This window comes from Epinephelus moara, chromosome 17, assembly GCF_006386435.1.
Source record: "Epinephelus moara isolate mb chromosome 17, YSFRI_EMoa_1.0, whole genome shotgun sequence".
Classification (NCBI taxonomy): Eukaryota; Metazoa; Chordata; class Actinopteri; order Perciformes; family Serranidae; genus Epinephelus; species Epinephelus moara.
In genome coordinates, this window is record NC_065522.1 from 32,047,010 (window position 1) to 32,054,871 (window position 7,862).

A 7,862-nucleotide genomic window follows, 5' to 3' on the forward strand; every position below is an offset into this window, starting at 1 on the left:
GTATCTTTGAGCAGTGAAAGTTGTTATTTATTTCTTTTTACTTGTCGGCAGTGATTTGTTTTCCACAGAGCTCTACGTGCGAGCATTTTACTTGCATTTGCGACTAAAAATAGTTTTGTGCCAGCAAAATAAATCATTCAGCACGCTGTGCGAGTACAGATTTCAACCAGCAGTAGAAACGAAAGGCGAATTTTGCCAATTATGGGTTGAACGGGGGTCACAGACAGGAATGCGGCGGTCAAATAGCCTACGGCGGCTCCGCGGTGCAAGATAACGGCTTACCGGCGACAGAGAAGTCCGACTCCAGGTCCAGTAATTTCCTCTTTCGTTGACGTCATGACTGCCGTGGCGGCACACAGGTATGTGACGTGTCAGAGGAGAAACGAGCCGTTAACATTTCTCTCTTTGTGGCAGGTAGCGGTCCACAAACCTCACCGCACTTTAGGGACTGTTCGTTACTTATGAAGGGACTGTTCTTTACTTATGAAGGGACTGTTCTTTACTTATGAAGGGACTGTTCTTTACTTGTCAGGGGAGGAGGGTGGCTGGTTGATTTTTATTTATTTATTTTATTTTGATCCCCCCTATGTTAATCACTGATTGATGCTGATTTTGAAGTATGAATAAGTCAATAAGTAATTTATTCCATTGAAATATCATTGATGTATTATAGAAAAGTGATTTATCTTTTCATAAATGCATAAACACAATATTTCAAGAAGTCCTTGAGAGAGTTTCCTCAAATTTGGCACAAATGTCCACTTGGACTCAATGATAAACTGTTTAGATTTTGGTGGTCAAAGGTCAAAGGTCACTGTGACTTTGCATCTATCTTATTCTTGCCCACAAGGTATCTCAAGAAGGCCTCGAGGAAATGTTCTCAAATTTGGGACAAACGTCCACGCGGACTCAAGAATACAAAGAAGTTAGTAAAAGTTGATCACCAAATCTGTCTGTTATGTTTGTTTCTGATCGTCGTCTTCTTGTATCTCTAAAGTTACTGCTGTTTAACATCTTATCCAAATAAACATTAACAATTATCTGTGACTAAGGTTTAAATAAAGAAGAAGAAGAAGAAGAAGAAGTAGAAGATGTGAGAGCAGTACTGAGAAGATGTTGAAGAATAGATGATCATATTTATTTGTTAATTTGAATACAATCACATTGTTACAGCATTACTGATTTGTGCACACTGACATTAACATCTTAAAAATGTTAAACTTTAACCTCCTAAAGAATAAATTTTCAAAATATACATGAACTGGTCATTCACCAGAACAAGGTACCTCACTCCTTGGGGGTCCCAAGAAGGGAGGTCCCTCATCTTTTCAGGGTCCTCTGGAAGGAAGCAGCTCACCCCCTTTAGGGTCCCCAGAAAGGAGGTGCCTGACACCCTTTAGAGTCCCCAGAAGGGAGGTACCAAACCCCCTTTAGGGGCCCCAGGAGAAAGGTACCTCATCTCTTGAGGGTCCCCAGGAGAAAGGTACCTCACCTCTTGAGAGTCCCCAGGAGAAAGGTACCTCACGTCTTGAGGGTCCCCAGGAAAAGAGTACCTTACCTCTTGAGGGTCCCCAGGAGAAAGGTACCTCACCCCTTGAGGTTCTCCAGGAGAAAAGTACCTTACCTCTTGAGGGTCCCCAGGAGAAAGGTACCTCATCTCATGAGGGTCCCCAGGAGAAAGGTACCTCATCTCTTGAGGTTTCGTAGGAGGGAGGTACCTCACCTTTTAAGGGTTCCCAAGGAAGGCAGTACCTCACCTTCTTTAAGGTCCCTGGGAGGGAGGGAATGACTAAAACACAGGATATCACCAGTTTTATGTTTTAAGTTAGTCAGCATTGGAACCACACTGTAGTTTTCCTGCACGGTGGAGGAATAGCAGAGGTAACACCAGACTGCTGGGCAGGCTGAACCAGATGGCAGATATCATGACCACACAGCCATCAGTGTTGCTCAGTAGTGGTGAAGCATCTAGAGCTACACAAACTAGAATCCCTACAAGCATCAGACACAACACTCCCATTATGGCCATGATGGTATGGAAAGCCCTCTGCTTTGATTGGTTAACCTGCTCCCTGTCCCCGCCCACTTCCCCTGGCCCTGGACGAATCAGAACATGGAGAACAGAGAGGCTACAGAAAGAGACAACAAATAAGGAGAAAATCAAGAAGCTGAGAAACAGAATGATTGGAAACTCAGGCATATAAAGAGCAGTAACACCGATCCATCCAAAACACAGCAGCCAAACACAGCCAGTGCTGATGTTCCTGATCCTGACCCCAGCTGAGTGTCTCAGCCCCAGGTAGGTGACGGGGTGAACAACAGCCAGGTATCGCTCCACACAGGTAAGGATGTGAAAGAAAGTCTGTCCGGGGAAAATGATGAAAAACAAATAGATACCCACGATTGACATCACTGAGCGATCTGCGTAAGAGCCACAACAGAAGAGAACCCATCCTGACTCACTGATCAGCTCCATGGCAGCCATCTGGACGGTGAAGAAGTCAGAGTGGCTCATGGTGGCGGAGTGCTGCCGCCGCCATCGCTGGTGACCCAGGTAGAGGACGAGGATGGAGAGAGGATGGAGAAGGAGGAATTTGGTGACGGTAAAAGCAACAGAGATGAAGAAATTAACAGTGATGTCAGAGCAGTGGAAGAGCAGGTGATGGATGGTGTTGCTGGGAAGAGTTGAGTTGACTGACATGTCTGTTTCAGGGAGGCCTGAGAAAGAGGAGCAGAGGAGGAGACAGACGGATGATACTCAACAGCTGAATAAATATGATCAGAGTAATACACTTCAATCCAATTCAATTAAAAAAACGGAATAGACTGTATAACTCTGATCATATTTTGCGTGTCTATAGTGCCCCCAAAAACGGAAGATTTGGGTACTTACACAGCGCAGAAATAAAGCTCTTTTGGCTTTGTGCGTCAGTGAATAAGTTTCATAGGAACGAACACTTACACCCAATTCTCTTTATACGTCCATGGTGAATGTGTCGACTAATGCACAGAATGTTTGCTAGCTAGCTAACAGTCTGACAGAAATTTAGCATAAGATTACCATAAAATTATCATTCAGTAACGCTTTATAAAAACTGTCACAACAGACAGTGATATAACATACATAATATTACATTAACTTGTTACATTTTTATTACTTTTGAAAGTAAAGACAAAACAGTATGTATGCTAGGGTACACTGCCTTTAAGCTAGTGTGAAGGTAGTGGTATCTTGGGAAACTACACAACATAAGACATCCATTTGCAGCAACCAAGTTGGCATAGCACTTCAAATTTAGGCTTAATTTTGGCAAGGAAACAACAGGTGTGGCCATTTTTAAATGGATCCTTTAGAAACTCTCATTTGAAGATATCTAAATGCAAATGGGATCTGTGGGTAACAACGAGATTCCCCTAACCTTGGGAGGCCTTGCTCCCAGTAACTATTTAGTTTGAGCATAGTTGAATTATGGGGCTGACCCCTTAATAATCACAATAATTACTGCCTTGGAAAAATATCTTTCCTCTGACACGTGTCATACTTACAGTGAGATGGAGACTCAATTTCAGCTGTTTGACATCAAATGATGAATTTGTCTGCTGACTCTGGGCAATTGGATAGTCCAGTCTTGTTTGACATATCAGGGCAAAACAAAAGATAAAATCATTGTCTCTAAATAGCCATTTAGCTTTTTTGTTGTTTTTTTGCTTTACTTTTGAAAACTGATCTAATATTGAAATATCTGACATTAAAGATCACTCACCTGTTCTTCTGATTGTCGTCTACAAACTCTCTGGATTGTTCGCTGGCGTCTCCTCCAAACGTATCAATATTTCTCTGTGATAAAGGTGTGTGTGTGTGTGTGTGTGTGTGTGTGCAGGGGTGTGTGTAGGGGTGTGTATGTGGGGGTGTGGGTGTTGAGTTTCAGGTTTTTTGCATGATGCAAATTCAATGCATGTTTTTATGATACTTTTCACGCTAAATTGCAGCAGGCAAATTTTGTTTTCGCATCGTAGTTCCTCAGGAGGAGCAGGTGTGAGTTCAGACTTTCAACATTAATGTCTTTAAATGGTTTGATTTTTGTTTGTTCCAGTCCACAAACACTTCATTCATTTACATTCTGTAAGTTGTTAGTCAGTACACAAACAGTGACCGGATACATACTGAATTATGATTACTTATTATGGTTACTTTATACACATACAGGTGGTTTTATACAGTACGTATACACGTATAAAAAGCTTTCTTAGATACCAAAATATGATTTATATTATATGTGAAAAATACGTAAAGTAATATTTTATAGCTGTGAGTCTGTCCTCATCCTTACAGTTGACAGTTTGGTAGTTTTCTCTGTGTTGAAACAGTAGAACCAACATCTGCCTGCTGAACAGACATCACCTGACTCTCATAATGTCAACAGCAGTCACCACCACACTCCCATCATGGCTCTAAAGGTGTGGGTGGATCTCTGCTTTGATTGGTCAGCCTGCACCCTGCCCCCACCCATTTCCTCTGGCTGAGAGCGAATCAGAGCGCAGAGAACAGAGAGGCTGATGAAAGCAGAGGATTAGTGTGGAGGTGGTTTGCTCAAGGTCGTAATGAGGATCCAAAACACATCAACCAAACGCACTCAGTGCTTTGTGATTGTCCATCTGTCTCAACCACAGGTAGGTGACAGGGTGAACAACAGCCAGGTAGAGCTCCACACAGGTGAGGATGAGGAACAGCAGCAATACCTCACCCAGAAATGACACACAATGACCTCAAAGAAACACAAAATGACCACAAAGAAACACAAAATGACCACAAAGACACACAAAAGGTCCACAAAGAGACAAATAGAACAACCACAGACACATATAATTACTCCAAAGAGACACAAAACGACCACAAAGAGACAAAAAATGCCCACAGAGACAAAAAACGACCACAGAGACACAAAACGACCACAAAGAGACACAAAACAACCACAAAGAGACACAAAATGTCCACAAAGAGACAAAAATGGCCACAAAGAGACACAAAACAACTATAAAGACACACAAACGGACCACAAAGAGACAGAAAATGACTACAAAGAGACAGAAAATGACCACAGACACATATAATTACTCTTAAGAGACACAAAACAACCACAAAGAGACACAAAAAAACAACAACTTCAAAGTCTGTGTATCTTGCTCCTGTGTAAAGGAAGTGATGGGGCCCTTTGCATGTCTGTGCCCAGGGGCCCATTGTCTCATGATGCGCCCATGCCCACTGCAAGTTACATTGAATTTTGGAAGAAAACACTGTTTATCCTCCACTGTGANAGAGACACAAAATGTCCACAAAGAGACAAAAATGGCCACAAAGAGACACAAAACAACCACAAAGAGACAAAAATGGCCACAAAGAGACACAAAACAACCACAAAGAGACACAAAATGTCCACAAAGAGACAAAAATGGCCACAAAGAGACACAAAACAACTATAAAGACACACAAACGGACCACAAAGAGACAGAAAATGACTACAAAGAGACAGAAAATGACCACAGACACATATAATTACTCTTAAGAGACACAAAACAACCACAAAGAGACACAAAAAAACAACAACTTCAAAGTCTGTGTATCTTGCTCCTGTGTAAAGGAAGTGATGGGGCCCTTTGCATGTCTGTGCCCAGGGGCCCATTGTCTCATGATGCGCCCATGCCCACTGCAAGTTACATTGAATTTTGGAAGAAAACACTGTTTATCCTCCACTGTGAACCAAGAACCCAAAAACAACATGGAACATAACTGATGAAGTGAAGTCACTGGGGAGCGTGTTTAATAACAGCGCAATGATATCATTACATCCTTTTACAAACTCACACAACTGTAATCCAAGTCCTACGTACCGAGTCGACGGCTCAGCACTTCACAGACACATTTGGTTACACTAAACATTAAGACTGAAACACCTCTGTGGAAACAGTCACATGTAGGGATGAGAAGTGCAGCCGGGCAAGCATGTGTGTTTGAACTCTGCTGTCCTGTGTGGTTAGTGTAGTCACACAAACGTGACCACAGACAAAACACAAACACAAAACAACCAGGAGACACAAATGAACCAAACACAGAAGCCTATGACTCTGCTATTAGAATAATGCAAACAGAAAATGTGCCTGCTGTGATTTCACAGTAAATCATTCATGCAAAAACAGCCCACAGTCATCACTCTGACACATTGAACAGGCGTGTATTAATGTGTCATGTCTTCACAGCAGAGCAGCGAGCAGGACTGACGATGATGAGGTCGGTGTGTTTTAATAACTTTAGTTTTTTAGACTTTACTTTCAGTTATTATACTTTCTCTAAATAACCGAACATCTTTGCTTTGATTTGGTGTCATTTAATTAGTTATTTGTAGTTATAATTGAGTCATAGTTCATGCAGCCTCAAAACATTTTTAACTAATTTATAATATCATAAATCTTTATCCATCTCAGTGGCATTTACTTCTAATTCCCCATTTAATACAAACCCTGCAAACACGTCCTTCATGTTTATCTGTTGTCTTGATAGATTCAGTATATCGTGAGAGTCACGTCAGGTGTTCACTTTGCCTTTTTTCCTCTGACGCTGTGAAATAAAGTCTCCAGAATCTTCACGTCATCAGTCCTGCAGCCTTTCTTTTATCTGTCAGTGTTTACTGTGACAAAACATCAGGAGGTGTTGTTGGTGGAAACTTAATATCGATCAGGTAAAGAAGAAATGTCTCCTGTGCGTCGTTTTCAGTAACCAACAGCAGACAGTTACATCACATTTCCACTGTGTGCTACGGCACAGCTGCGCTCTGGGTGAGGGCGGAGTTAGAACACTGCAGACCACTGATTGGTCAAAGACACGTCACTAAAATCAAAACTAACACCACACAGGAAAGCCGTACACTACGCTGTACACTACAGTGTACATGATGTAAACTACGCTGTTTACTATGCACATTGTCGTACACGACGTCTTATATCACGCTGTACGCTAGCTTGTACACTACACTCTTCCCACTCACATTATGTCGTACACTACATCGTACTCTACTTCTTACACTACGCTTTACATTACGCACACTATGCTGCACACAATGCCGTACACAATGCCGTACACTACGTACAATATGTCGTACACTACACCGTACACTACGGCTTACTCTACGCTGTACACAATTATGTACACTATACACACTACGCCATACACTACATACACTATGGGTGTGGTTACATGATGGCTTCTCATTCAGAATGAAATAAATCTGAATGAAATCATTCTGAATTAAAGTCTTTCCAGGTAGTTTACATGAGAAATATTCATTCCGAATGAGGGTTTACACGGAGATCAGTTTAATCACCTTTATTCGGGTCCACAAGGTTTGGGGCAGGGAAGGTTTCTGATTGGATAGGGGGCGGGGCGGATGTTACGTGTTTACGTTTACCGGAAGAAAACACTGTAGTCCTCGCTCCGGATAACAAGATGCTTGACGACGCCGTTCTTAGTGCCTTTTTCAGGCTTGTTTTGCTGATATTCTTGAAGCTGCAGTACGACTTCTTCTTCTTCTTCTTCTTCTTCTTCTTCTTCTTCTTCTTGGCTTCCAGACAAACAGATATGTCATTCAACTCCTCTTCATCCTCCAGTGTCTTCCCTCCTCCTCCTCACCTCTCCTCCTCCAACTCCTCCCTCCATGTTTCACTCTACGTCTGCCTCAAAGAAAGAATGGCAGTCCCTATCATGATGGCCTACTCTGTCACCAACCTCCTCCTCCAGCTCCCGCTCTTCATCCTCGTCCTGTGTGTGGCTCACCAGCAATGGAGGAAGCAGCGCTCGGTTGCCACGGCAG

The 7,862-nt window shown here is 42.4% G+C and overlaps 1 long non-coding RNA gene across 1 annotated transcript; it reads left to right on the forward strand.

The window, feature by feature from the left end:
- LOC126404405 (uncharacterized) lies at positions 1 to 1,388 on the forward strand. The gene is made up of 3 exons (XR_007571474.1): positions 1 to 359; positions 851 to 925; positions 1,053 to 1,388. It is a non-coding gene; the product is annotated as an uncharacterized LOC126404405 (long non-coding RNA).
- The last annotated feature ends 6,474 nt before the right edge of the window (positions 1,389 to 7,862 follow it).